At 32.9% G+C, this 15,531-nt stretch overlaps 1 protein-coding gene across 2 annotated transcripts in view; it reads right to left on the minus strand.

The window, feature by feature from the left end:
* LOC140446057 (neutral ceramidase-like) overlaps positions 1 to 12,324 on the minus strand; it is a 68,542-nt gene extending 56,218 nt beyond the window's left edge. For both annotated transcript variants that reach the window (XM_072538574.1, XM_072538575.1), the window contains exon 1: positions 12,080 to 12,324. The gene's annotated coding sequence lies outside the window, so the exon portion shown is untranslated. The remainder of the gene's footprint in view (positions 1 to 12,079) is intronic.
* Between the last annotated feature and the right edge of the window lie 3,207 nt (positions 12,325 to 15,531).

The raw sequence follows: 15,531 nt of genomic DNA on the forward strand, positions 1-15,531 counted from the left end.
TGACAGGTTTCTATCAGTCCCTATGCCTTCTAGATTGTGCGTAGATGAACAAATGTGCTCTACAAAGATCACTGGAATTGACCTCCGACAATATATGCCCAACAAGCCACATAAGTGGGGCTTTAAATTTTGTGACACGTCTGGATTTTTGTAATTATTCGAAATTTACACTGGTGCAGGAGATAACATAATCTTGGACGATACTCCAGATCTTGGGGCTGCCTCAAATATTGTGGTTTGCTTATCAAAGCACATTCCAAATTTCGTAAATCACATTTTATACTTTGACAATTTCTATACGTCTTTACGCGTGCTTACCTATTTCCGAAGTAGAGGAATATACAGCTTGGGAACAGTGAGAATAAACAGGATACCCAATCGCAATTTATCGACCGACGCAAATTTGCAACAGAAGTTGTCCGTGGCTATTTGGAAGAATTTGTTGGTAATGCATATGGTATAGATATTACCTCTGTATTGTGGAACGATACAAAATATGTGCGACAACAATACAAATTTTACAGTACGATACAAATTTTGTCGACTTATGTTGGCGTAAAATCATTTACATCCAAAAATGATAGCGTACAGTCCCAAAAAATTAGACGGTGGGAAAGAAAAAAAAAATCACGATTGTGTGCAATCATTGAAATCAATTGCTCACAGATCATCAAAGAATATAATCGGCATATGGGAAGTGTTGATTTAATGGATGCACTATTAGGTCGGTATCGCATTCATAGAATACCAGAAAATGGAATAATCGTATTTTTTACCATCTCATAGATGTGGCGGTGATCAACGCTCACCTACTGTATCACAAGATCCATCCACAAAAAGAAAAAATTGAGTTGCCAGGGTTCAAAATACAAGTAGGTGAATCGCTCTGCTTGTGTGGCATGGTTCCACTCAAACGACCTGTTGGCTGACCTTCCAGTTGTTCACCTAAACTCACTGCAAGAGCACCAAAGAGAGCATAATATTCCGACATCCGTTACGATCAAATAGGCCACTGGTGTGTATTTCGGGATTGTACTGGTAAAAAATAGTGCAAATTTCCAAAATGCACATCCGAAACCCAAGCATATTATATAAAATGCAATTTATCTTTTTGTAATTCAACCACAAAAACATGTTTTTACGATTTTCATAATAAACAATAATTTCAATATATTTTTATTTTCTTAGTTTGATAGTAAAAAAAATTAAATGCTGTTATCTTAATGCATGGTTACTGCACAAGTCCGCCTCAAGGCGGATGTCGGTTTTTTCCTTTTAGAGGTACACCTGGCAGTAATACCAATTTTTGCCTCAGTACATTTGTGTTCGTAAGTGCAAAATCTAACTTTCCTGAATTTTTCAACTCGAACAAAAATTGATTCGTTAGAGGTACTATTTTTAGGAATTGTAAGAAATGCGGTTTAGAAACTATATTTATAGCTTTAAAGGCCAATAGGAAATTAAAACCAAATGCAAATCAATATTAACGGATTAGGCAAAGTCGATGCATATAATTACCGGCGTGTAGCTCTATAAATAATTAATATGATTTGTAGTATTTTATACTTCCAACCATTTAACAATTAATCATCGAATTCGATTAAATTTTATTTTGGAGTGTATTGAATAATAATTAATAAGAGAATTATTAAAATTTATATTGTTTCATACTAAAAATGGTAGGAGATGAAAAAATTAATATGGGGTCATATTAATGGATTGTATCACAATAAAGCCTTAAATATTTTCAAATTCAAATTCAAATTCAAATTCAAATTTAAATTAAAATTCTTTATTTTCTTTCCGACAAACATAGTTTGTAAAGAATTAGTCATAATCATAAATATACATTGCTAAAAACTAAGCACTAAACTAGACTAAACAAGACATGAAAATGAATTTAAAAACTAATGAACCTACAGCTAATATCTAAGATCTAAAAAATTCTTCGACTGTATAAAACACTTTTTCACATTAAAATTGACTTCTTCTTAAATTCCTCTTAAATAAATTTATTAAATTGGTGGACTTTACAACTGTGGGCAAATGATTAAACACCTGTGGTCCGTATACTCTGGGCGATTTAAATTTATTTTGAAAATGGTGTATAAAGTTTATTACAATATCTAGTATTTAAATTATGCATATCACCACTCGTTTTAAACTAATGTAAGTTATTAAAAATAAAAACACATAATTCAAAAATGTATAGACGCGCCAATGTTAAAATTTTATATTTTTTAAAATATTCTCTACAACTAGTTACTGGGGAGACACCAGCGACACAACGCAATATTTTCGTTTGTATGACGAAAATACCATTTGCATAACCAGACATATCCCAAAAACATATCCCGTATCTTAGCCTGAACTCCACGAGTGCCTTATCATAATTAGCTGATTTTTCGTCAAAACATATTTTAAATTACTAATTAGATAGTTAATGGAATTCAACTTCAAAACAACCGCTCCACAATGCAACTTCCAATGCAAAACTTTCGTCAATCGTTATTCCCAAAAGCTTGCCTGACGACACCGTAGCTATTTGCATGTTGTAAAAATAAATTGAAGATTTTCCAGGTATATTTGTTTATTGTGAAAATGTATAACTTGCGTTTTTTTTTGTATTAAGATAGAACGAGTTATCGCAAAACCAAAAATATAAAGATGAAAGAAAATCATTACATTGATGTTGTAGGATTACGTTGGATTTGTTAGATAGAATAATTGACGTATTATCCGCTTAAAAAGTGACATTTATCGCTTTGTCCACCTGTATACGATGTCATTAATGTAGACTACAAAGAGAATTGGTCCTATTATAGGTGCTTGGGGAACACCCATGTTTCTAGTAACAAGACTAGATCTACAACTGGTCACACAATTCTCGATCCTCATCTGCAGGCTCATATATTGTTGTCTATTGTTTAGAAATGACATATTATACCGTAAAGAATTTCCTGTAATACTTATCTGTTTTAGTTTTTTAAATAATATTTCAAGGTTGACACAGTCAAATGCCGTTCCATGATCACAAAATATTCCAATAGAACATTCTCCTGCATCAATCAAACTAGTTAAATGAGCATAAAATGCATGGACTGGTATTAGTAGATTTATTTCCTTGAAATTTATGATGATTTATAGTTATGATATTATTTTTTTTTAGATAACCATTTAATCTCTTTAAATATCCATACTCAAATACCTTTGAAAATATAATGACAATTGTTATAGGCCTATTGCTGACCAGTTTTGGATCTCCTTTTTTTAAAAATGGGAACTACTTTGCCCGTCTTTAAGTAATTAGAAAAATCCCCATTGCAAAAAGACAAATTGGTGAGGTAATTTAAAGGATTGACTATAAAAGGTAAAACTTTTTTCACCAAAAATGCAGGTATCTCGTCAAAGCCACTAGAGGATTTGTTTTTAAGTTTACTTTTCAGGAGTTCGATCAGTTCCTGCCCAGGAAATGGGTACAACTGAAATAAATTTTCATGATCTGTAATAATTGACTGACTGTCTTTGTCTACTAAGTATATTACATAGAATTTTCGACACGAGATCAATGCATTTTTAAAAAATGTGTTCAAAGTGCATGCTACCTCTTGGGGATCTGTAATTATATTATTGTCATCATACATTAAACAAGTATTAGCACTGTTATTAGCAGTTTTTAAAAAATCATTGTCAATTTTCCACGTAATTTTATTGGGATTATCAGACGAAGTAATGATTTTTTGGTAATAATCTTTTCTTGTTTTGGTCAAAAGTTTTCTATGTTTTTTCCTTTGTTGTTGATAAAAAGCTCTAAGAATTGGTAGTGCCCTTGATAATGCGTGTAAATTTCTTGATTCAAAACTCGACTTTCATACTTCACTATTAATCAATTTATTTTTAGTTATTTTGATTTTTTTCCTTGTTGATGAAAAGCTATTATTAAAATGATACAAAAAGATATTTATAAAAGCTTGAAATGCTAGATTAGTGTCTAAGATTCCATAAACACTATTCTAGTTTTCGTTAATGAGGTTAACGATAAAGTGATTTATCGAGTCCTCGCCAAATTGTATTTTTTGTATAAAGTATGACAATTTCGTTTCAAAGTCAAGTTCCACCAAAACTGTTCCGTGATCTGATACAGTGTTGTTAAGTACACATGACAAACCGGAGTTCGAGAAATTCACAAATACATTATTTAATGTTGTAACGCTGGTATCCGTGGCCCTAGTTGGCCAATTAATAATTAACGCCAATTAATTAATAATAACAATTAATAATTAATTAATTAAATAAAAATTTTGCTTTTCAAAGATACATTATAAATAGAAGCCTTTAATACGACCAATCCTAGGTAGTCGGCCTAGTTAGTAAAAGTTTTTTTATATTTTTCCTAATACTTCGCCTTCCGGCGATACTAGTGAGACAATTCAAAAAAATGCGTTTAGGGAAAATTGAGTTGCAAGTTTTTGGCAATTTGCACAGCTATTGTATGCTTTAGGTTATATTCGTTTTTGACTAAAACTATATCCTTTATTTCAGTAGATATTAAAGATTACTTTTCAGTTCATTTTGGCAATTATTTGGTACCACTTGAGTTAATAATTAGCAACTAATTGAAAAGATTTTTAATTGTCCCAGTATTGTAGCAAGAATTATTTCGTTATTATGAAATATCCACTCATTCCGATCTTCCATTTAGAAAGTAATAGCATAAAAAGAAATGATTAATAAAAAGTAGATAGTAGTTTATTTCACAGTTTCCTTAGGCTTCACATAAAGTTCTTTAACTTTCGAGTGGTAACATACGGTCCCTGACACCGACGTACTAGATTTTTCGCGCTAAAACTCAAATCCGCATATTGTTTTGTCCGCGCGGCCAGGTAGCTTTTGAATTATTCTCATCACGCTATTCAGTCTTGAAAAATTTGTGGCGGAGTGCGGATAGTTCATATTTTATGCGACCTGACGGTGTAAGCGACCGAGGTTACCAATTGTGTTATACTCAACGGTAAGTTTTTGTCGTTATTGGTCCATAGTCAGTTTAAATAATAGATATTCATTTTAGAAGTTGTATGTGAATATGGCTTACGAAAGAAAACAAATCAGGTTGCAACAACTTTTTGACGAAATTGTTGCTAATTTCGAACCGGAACCCCAAAATTGCAAAATGATTTTTCAGAAGTTCTAGAATATGATACCAATTCAGAGGAGGATTTCTGTGATAAAGAATATGTCGAAAATCATGTACCAGTAAAAGTAATACCGCGTATACCACGTTTGTTTGGGAAAGATGGAACAAAGTGGAGGAAATATCATGAATTTATTCTTAACGTTCGAACTCGTACTGAAAATCTTATACCCAATCTGGTTGAACCAAAAGGTGATATTAGGCAAAAATTGGTGATAAAAGAGATTTGGAAATGTTTTTTCACTACAGATATTCTAGAAAAAATAGTAGAATACACCAATAAGTTCATAGCATTGAAACGCTAGGACACAGTCAATAACAGAACGGCTAGGTCAATTAATCTTAGAATTAAAAGCTCTGTTTGGGCTGTTGTACATATCTGGCGCTAAAAAAAGCAATCATCAGAATGCTGATGATTAATTTAGAGCATATGGAAGGCCAATGGAGATTTATCGCCTTACGATGTCGCTAAAGAGGTTCCAGTTCATTTTAAAACACATTCAGTTCGACGACATAAATACTAGAATACAAAGGCAAGAATTCGACAAGTTGGCCGCGATAAGTAAGATTTTTGAAGCTTTTAATTCTAATCCACTGAAACATTACAATCTTTCAGCATATACTACGATAGATAAAAAGTTAGAAGCCATTCGAGGCAAATGTTCATGCAGTGTTAACATACTGTGAATAAACCAAATCGTTACGGTATAAAAATATATGCTTTACCAGATGCTGAGATTTATTATACGTCCAAGATGAAAGTATATGTTGGTAGACAGTCAGCAGGAAAATATTTTGTTGATATGTCAAATATGTCACTTGTACTTCGTCTGTATGAACCGATTTGGGAAACGGGAAGGAACATTACCATGGATAATTTTTTAGTTTTATCTACTATGCATTACGACGATACCATTGATAATGCAACAGGTAAACCAGAAATAATCACAGATTATAATAAGGCTAAAGAGGCATGGATGTAGTAGACAAACTCTGCTTGGCATACAATTGCGCTAGAGCAACCCGTCGGTGGCTAATGATCATTTTTTACAGTTTGAATGTTGCTAGAATAAATTCCTTATACAAATCGAATACAAACACACGCATTCCTAGACGAAAGACTTAGATTTTCAACTTATTGACGAACATATTCGCAGACGAGCCCTAGAACAAAATATTCCAAGGACAATTCGTATGAGGTTAGTGGAAATTTGTGGCATGCAGACAAAAAATCAACCTATCCAGAATAATGTGTATGGAAGGTGTACGTTCTGCAGTAGTAAGAAAAACCGCCAAACTCATAGTATTAGAAATGCAAAATTTAAAACATAAAAAATAATTCTGTCGAAATTTATTAAAAATTTCCTATATATTTTTTTATTCCATCACATTTTCCATTTTTGTAAATTATTTGTCTGTTAAAATAAATTTTCATTACATTTTTTGGTCTCCGGTCTTGTATACACCAGTGTATTCTATTGGTTTGTGCAAAACATTTAATTAAATTTACATCAAAGATAGACAGGTTTTAGTTGCCCTAGGTCAAACATGCTAAACTGTTTTTTATTGTAAATTGTTTACTTGCTGATGCTGAAATCGAAATTGAATAGTGGGCGAATAATAAGTATTGTGTCTTAAAAATGCGGTTCGTTAACTGGTAATGATATTGACTGTCCTTGACTCGTACAGACATCAGTGTGTTATTTATAATTTGTGTGCTAAGGTCAAAATTGAAAATGTGAATTTCAATATACTCGCAATTATAAACTAATGCAAGAGATCTGTAAAACATGAAAGTATTGTAAAAATGAGAAATGTAAAAGATATTATAATACTATAAAAGTATGGAAATTTATACAGATAATGACATTGTTTTGTTGACCATAGAAATTAAGATTTATTGCAATCCCATCTCTAGATTATATTTATTATAATGCTCTAAAACTAATTTTTTTGTTATTTTTAGCCTTAATAGTAATACAAATAAATAAGTAAGTAAATAAGTAATATGCTATATTGCCACTAAAAATTGTACAAATTTTATGGACAAAGCTTATAACAATAAGACAAGAAAGAAGAAAAAAATTCAGAATAAGAATCGTCTGTACTTTTAAATAGAAAAATAAAAACAATAAAATTCTTCCTTATTTAAACTAAAAAATCCTACCTAATTAAGAACCTACAAACTTCGTAAAATATACCTAACAAACTATAAAAATTAGGAAAGCAGATTAATGAATTAAGGCTCAAATATTCCAGTATTAACAGTAACCAAATCTGTCATTCAGATTTCTCCTTATATTTTGGAGTAGGGCTAGTGTAATGCTTGCAGAGAAATGAAGTATTTTTGCCCTTAATTCGACTAGGTTTATGGCTCTTTCAAACTGATGCATAAATGTTTTCTTTGAGAAAACTCCAAAAAAAGAAATCGTTAGGCGCTAAGTCATATGATCTAGCGGGCCATTTAATTGTACCACGTGTACTTATCAATCGATCAGAAAATGTTTGATTGAGGAAGTCAATAGTTGCTGTAGAGTTGTGAGCCGAACACCGATCCTGTTGGAATTGCCGGAATGATCTCGTTCTGTAAAAGTTGTAAATATTTAGGCCCGTTTAGGTTTCCATCGTTAAAAAATGGACCGAAAATATGGTTGCCTAACATCCAAACATTTACCTTTTGCGGATGCTGCGTTCGCACTGCAACACTGAGGTGCTTATTTTTCCTAGAATAATACATTGCAACGGATGGATTGTGTTTTTTATGTAATGAAAATAAAGATTCGTCAAAAAATAAAATATTTTTAAAAAGTGTACATTTTCATTCTATTTATCTAACATAAATTCACAAAAACTCCATCCGCCTAAAGTTATCTTCCGGAAACAGTTCTTGTGTTGGTTGTATCTTAAAACAGTGATGCCCATTCCTTTTGAGAACTCGCTGGACAGTTCGAGCATTCACGTTAACTTCCCTAGCAATTTGTACACTATTGCAGGGTTCAGTAGCTTCCACAAAAGCACAAATATCAATATCCCTGTTTTGACGCTCCTCATCGACACGTCTAACACGTGGTTCAATACCTTCATGACACTTTTTACAACTGTTTACATATCCCGAAGTTTGACAATGTTTAATGGTGTTTTAACTGTTGTAACACTTGGTGAGGGTTTATTTTCGAAGGCAACAATAAATAAATCAATTACTTCGCGTATCGAATGACCCTGAAAGTACCATGTTACAAGTTACACTTTTTCTTGGACGGTATACAACGTAATAGACATTTTAATAATTATTTATTTATTCTTTCAGACTTTGTTTGAAATTTTTATTGTCAATGTGACAATTACGACAATTGGTACCTACTGTGAAATGAATATAGAGGTGGAAACGTGTAACATGTGACAGCGATTGCCATTGTGTTGTATGGTCAATAAAACAATGTCGTGATCTGCATAGTCTGCCTAACAAACTAGTGCAAAAACACATTCATGATTTCATTAAAAGTGTGTTATTAAAAATTAATATTAAAAAAGGCAATTTTAAAAATATTATTTGTTTTAAAATGATTTCATTAATGACAATAGAGCTGGTGGTACTTCCTTTTAATCAAAAATTAAAATTAGTATAATAAAGCATTATAATTAACTCACTTTTAATTTTATTTAATATGCTCTCTCGAGTTTTATGTTTTAGAGCTGCCTTTTTAATTTGAAATTGTTGGAACTCATTAGCACCTTCTACTGTCATTGCTGTCACCAATCTAGTTGTTTCTTCATTTAGTAGTTATCCTTTTTTTCTTTTAAGAATTAAATTGTTAGAAGAATTTTTCACCAAGTGGCAAAAAAACAAAATTTGTTTAATGGCTTAATGGTTTAGGGCCTGCGTAGCGCAAGCGGTAGGATGCTTGCCTCGCACTCCGGTGGTCCGGAGATCGAATCCTACCGCCGGCAAGAACAACTAGACATTTTTAAAAATGTCTATAGGCCCCAGGTCGACTCAGCCTGAATAAAATGAGTACCTTGGGTAAAACCAGGGGTAATAATAGGCGGTTGAAGCGTAGCACTGGCCATGTTACCTTCCTTGTATACCGTAGGCCCTAGATATAGCAGACTACCCTGCTATACTCCCAAAGCCGCGAAGCGGTATAAAACGGGAGACTATTATTATTATTATTATGTTTATATTATTATTATTATTATGTTTAATTTACTAATGTTTGTATTTTGATAACGATTTTTCCGAAGTTGAAATTGAAACGTCAATAAACTTAGTTTAACTTTAATTGTGGCTTATTCCTATTTAAATAGTAATTACTTTAAAATGCCACTAGAAATTAGCTTTAGCCTCAGAGATCTGTTATAAGTCCTACGCTATTCATAATTGCCATAAATGATGTTCTACGAAATTTAAAACTTCCGCTTAAAGGCCGCTTATATGCTGACGATCTCGTAATATTTGGTCAAAGCAAAAACTTAAAACGACTTCTCACAACTTGCACAGAGTTTCTTGTTAGATATTAAAAATAGGTCACAGAAAACTGGATTTATCTTTTCAACAACTAAAACTAAATATATAGCATTTCCTAAAAACAAAGTCAGTACACCAATCTCATTATATCTTTACAACCAATCACTACAACAAAAAGATTCGCTAAAATTGCTAGGAGTTACTTTTGACAGAAAGTTGAATTGGAAAGAACATACTTATCAATAATCTAATATGTAAATGTTACTGAAGATTAAATTTACTAAAAATTCTAGCACACAAGGATTGGGATTCAGACAGGAGTACATTGTTAATTATATACAGAACTATTATACGATCACAGCTAGACTACGCTGCTATAGCTTACGACTCAGCATCAAAATCAGTACTTAAAAAGCAAGACCCTATTCACAACACAACACTCAGAATATATCTAGGAGCCTTTTGTACAACACCAATTGAAAGTTTGCGAAGCAAATGAATTGTCGTTAAATGATAGAAGAGCTTACCTTAGTCTAACGTATGCAACAAAAATTAAGGATAATGCAAAAATTCCTGTCTATAGAAATACTTTTACTGATAATTTCCCAAACCTCAATGCAAATTACCGTTCTATTAAACCTTTCTATAAAAGAATGCAGGGATTAATGATTGAACTGATCATGCAGGGAAAGATCCAAGGAAAGAGAAGCATATTGAGACGTAGAATGTCATGGCTGCGCAACCTGAGAGAGTGGTACGGATGTACATCAAATGAACTTTTCAGAGCAGCCGTCTCAAAAGTTCGAATAGCTATGATGATTGCCGACCTCCGCCGCGGAGATGGCACTTGAAGAAGATAAAAGAATAAAAGACCATTTGCATCTGTTTGATATTGTCATACCTGAATGTCTTCCATATACATATGACCATAATCAACCTTGGATTCAAAACATACCATCATATAATTTTGAACTTGCGTCATTTGACAAAAACGCCACTAATCATAATTTAATTATTTCCCATTTTAAAAAAATCCTTAGTCGTCATAAAAATCATACCCAGATATACACTGATGATTCAAAATCATCTAAAGGTGTGGGAGCGTCTGTAGTAACTCCAGAGAAATTCCTTAATTTCAAACTATCTAATGTTAGTGCTATCTATACAGCCGAACTGTATGCTCTCTATAGCGCCATAGAACTAATCAATCTGACAACAAACTGCAAATATATTATCTTAACAGACTCACTTAGTGCCATACAAAAGCATCCGACAACTGTATCCAAAAAACTCGCTTTTATAATAAATTAAAACGGTCCTTCTTCAGGCTTATATCAATCATAATGAGATAAATTTCATGTGAATCCCATCCTATATAGGACTAAAAGACAAAGAAACTGCTGACCATAGTGCTAAAGACGCGATAGTGAGTGACGTTTTTGAAATCGTAAACAATCGTAAAACAATCAATCCTAAGTGCGTGGAAAAATAAATGGAATGTGTCGAATTTAAAATGAAAACAAGTGAAACCCAGCATAGAGACATGGAATGTGTTAAATACGTCAAGAAGCCAAGAAATAATAGTAACGCGCCTCAGACTCGGACATACTAGGTTAACGCATGATAACTTAATTAAAAAGTGCGAACCGCCGCGATGTGAAACGTGTAATACGACACTAACAATAATGCACATACTATGTGAATGTCCCCTCTACAATCAACAACGAAGTAATAACAAGATACCAGGAACACCTCTAGAAGCTCTAGGTGCAGACTGTATCTTTAACAATACTCTGAATTTCTTGAAAGACATTAATAAGTACCAGAATATTTAAGAAACCAAATTGTAATACAGTAATTGTACCTAAAGTAATCCATTAATTTTTCGCTAATGTCCATTTGGTCAATGCGATTTTCTAAATAAAAAAATAAAAAAATAGCTTTAGAACAATATTAAGAAGTATAAACCCTAATTACCATTACAAAAATTAACTGCAAAAGCTCCTTCTTTCTACTACACAATATTATGTTTTAAACCTATATATCTTTTTTGTATATTTACTTGTGCTAAACTATAAGAGGCATTCAGACATAAATAAAATAGTAAATACAAACTATTTCTACGTTTATTAAATTAATAATATTCATTTTAAAAAGGAACAAGACAGTTAAGGTTTGATTTTACGAGTGCGTCTATATATCCGCTTATATGTATTTCACCCTACAAGGGATCATCAGAGACAGTTATTAACAGACGCTCTGAACGTGAAAATCTTTCATGTCTTGGGAAGCAACTTTAACATGGCTTCGTATGGACGCAAATAGCGACATCTGACAATAAATCCGTAAACTAATTTTCGAAACCAAATTCATTATATTTACTAGTGTGGTTTTATAGCTGCATATATACAGCCTAAACTTACCTGTATTTTTTTCCTTCTTCAGTGCGTACATTCCTGATAACGTAAGTTTAAGATAAATATAAACATATTATTGCATTCACTGTCACTAACTAATAAAATATAGTATCTAGTTTATTTAAATTTAAATATTTATGTCACATACTCTTGACTTCCTACTATTTTAAATATATTACAAATTTAAATTAAACGATTCTCTTCTAAATCGCATTGTAACCTTGTACCTTCTGAAATAATAAGTTGTCTCACACTACCTTCTCGGGTTTATGTTTGTATTTTTGATCTATTAAACTAAACAACTAAATGGCTATTTGTTGCTGGTTTACCTTCTTCAAGTCAACAATTATTAACGTAAGATAAATGTACAGTAGTCGCCTGAAGATTGCGTAGTATGATAATATAAAATGCTTTAAATTATCATTGATACCGGTGAAGCGCACACAGTTTTTATTTTTATGATTTTGTTAATTGCAAAGGTCGTTTCTATAACTGAATGTATGATTGTCATTAGTTATTACCTTTTACACACTTAAATAGTATTTACTATTTAATACACACAATTTAGTATTTTTCTTAGTTACTACTTACTAACTCGGTTATTGAATTTTTGTTCCTATTAAGCTAAGATATTCATCAATGTCATTTTATGTTATATTTTATTTATTTATTTATTTAGACACATTACAAACACTATAGACTAATAGTAATTACATGTATAGTGTTTAAGACAAAAAGTACAATAAAAGAATGAAAGAAACGAACATTAAAAATACAATAAGAAAAAAATACAATAAACCCCTTAAACCTAGTGCTGATTAGCAAGCAATGTCTTAAGTTCACAGCTTTTTACATTAAATATATCCACATGAAACAGTCTATTTAATACTCCATTACAAATTTTTAACATATTGTTTATTGGTGATATGTTTCTATAGTAATTTGTAAAGAATATATCTAGGTTAGTTATCCTTAATCTACTCTTGGGTACTCTAAAGTAAATAAACTCAATTAAACCACAGTTTGTGTACTTAATACTGTTAACAATCAAGTATATGAACATAATGACCTGACTGTTTCTTCTAGTGGCAAGTGACTGCAACTGAAATGAGTCTAACATTACCCTGTATGAGACCACATATGGATATTTCTTATTTTTCCTTACGTATAGAAATCTTAAAAATCGTTTTTGCACTTTTTCAATCACTTCTGAGTCTGAAAATGCAGTAGGAGACCAGATGATTGAAGCATATTCCATATGTGGTCTCACCAGGGCATTATAGAGTTTTATAATTCTGCTTATCCTAAAATTTTTGCTATTTCTACTGACAAAACCCAAATACGATAAGCTCTGTTAGTTATTTCATAAAAGTGTGTATTGAGCTTCATGTTAATTTAGAATTTAACTCCAAGATCCTTCATAACACTCACTCTCTCAACTCGATCATCATTAATGTAATAATGTTCAATACCACTATTGAATTTTTGGCGTATATGAAACTACTGCACACTTTTTAACATTAAGAGTCATTTTTGAATAGTTAAACCATTGAATAATTGATCTTAGATCTTAGATCTTTAAAATCATCGGCATACATTAAGCTGTTGCAAGATTTAATACAGTCTGGCAAGTCGTTAATAAATAAAATAAAGAGCAATGGTCCTAGTTTGCTCCCCTGTGGGACTCCTGAGGATGACACATATTGGTAAGAAAAGCAATTACTTACTTTTACTGTTTTTTTTTCTATCTGACAAATATGATTTTAATAAATTAAAATCTTTTCTCGAGAAACCAAACTGTACAAGTTTATTTAAAAGAATACAGTGATTTATCTTATTAAATGCTTTTATTTAATCGCAATCAGTATACAGAACGTCCAACTGTTTCTCTGCCTCAGTAATCTTAACAATATGTTCAGAGAGAACACAGAGATTAGTTACTGTTGAAATTTGTCTCTTACAAAATCATGCTGGAATTTTCTGATTGTACTCTTAACATGCTCATTATATATATCATCATAAAGAATACTTTCACACACACACACACACAATCACGCTAAGCGATCAACCCAACCTCTAGGAACATGTGTATACCAAACTAACTATGGGATCCACATGTCCGAAGATCAAACCGGTCACACTTTGCTAGTCGAAGTGGTACCTATCTGACCCCCAGGTTTTTCCACCACCCCTCCTCATCGTGTGACATACGTGAGGAGGCTTATAATCTGAAAGTTACTAGAGCTGCCTTGGATAATGAGACATCTCCCGTTTTTAATTATTGTGGTTATGCCACCTGACTGTAGGGGTAGCCACATCTAGGCTTTTCTCCCTATTTACTTTACTGACTCTATAGCTTTTACTCTAACTGCACTTCGGGACTTGAGTCCCTAAAACAAAAAGAAAAAATAGCGTGTGTTCCGTCCATGAAGTCGACAGCCTGAGCTGTCGACTTCATGTTCGAAAAGAGTGTGTGCTCGATCACTCAGCTGCCGATTTGGCAAAAATAAATTTTGTTCTCCTCGCCGGCTGGGTGTTCGGCCATTGAGCCCATGCTTGCCGCACATGACCTCAGTGCTCGGGTGTCGCGAGAGGATCAGTATCACTTGATCCGCCTTAAGGGCCTAATCCGCGTCAGCGGTATATAGAAGGCCTGAGGGGTCTTCTATATGGAAAAATTAATGTGACTTTTACGTTAAGACGTTTAATGATAAAAATTGACTTTAAAATTACTGAATTTAAGAAAAAAACAACCGATTTTTTTTTTTTATGGGGGTCTTTCTTGGCGATGGGACTATGATATGCCGGCACAATTCTTACCCTTTTTATTCTTACACTAAATTTTTACACTAATGTGTGGGTGGGTTGGGGTGTGCATTGCAGGGTGTATACGGCCTCCACACACCCCGGTGTATAGTGTCCTTATCTAAGTGCCTTGGCACCTGTATTCTCTCGCCAGAGTCCTAAAAGAGAAGGATTTTTTTGGGTGGTTGTTTTTCTGATGACTGCATTCTTTTTATTAGACGTCCCTGCGACCATCTCATTCTTCATTTATTCGTTTGGGACCCTATATCCGGCTATTTGCTGTTTAGGTCTTCTGTGTACCGTCCTGGTGTTTGCGTTGTAGTTAGTCAGCTCTCTTAACGTGCTACTTGGGTGGTTGTTTAGTCCGTTGAAAAGTTCGTATGCCTTTTTGTCCATTGTGTGAAGAATCCTTGTTTGTCCTGAGTCTCTGTATAAATTTCTCAGAGGTACATATCTTGGTAGATTCAGGGCGTCTCTTATTAATTGATTTTGCGTTGTTTGTATTTTCTTCCTGTTAGTTTTACAGGTGTGTCCCCACGCAGCAGAGGCATACGAGAGGACTGGCAGGATAATGCTATTCGCCATCCTGATTTTGGTTTTAAACCTTAACTTGCTTCTTCTACCAATAAGCGTTGAGAGCTGACTTTTCAGCG

Source organism: Diabrotica undecimpunctata, chromosome 7 (genome assembly GCF_040954645.1).
Source record: "Diabrotica undecimpunctata isolate CICGRU chromosome 7, icDiaUnde3, whole genome shotgun sequence".
Taxonomy (NCBI): Eukaryota; Metazoa; Arthropoda; class Insecta; order Coleoptera; family Chrysomelidae; genus Diabrotica; species Diabrotica undecimpunctata.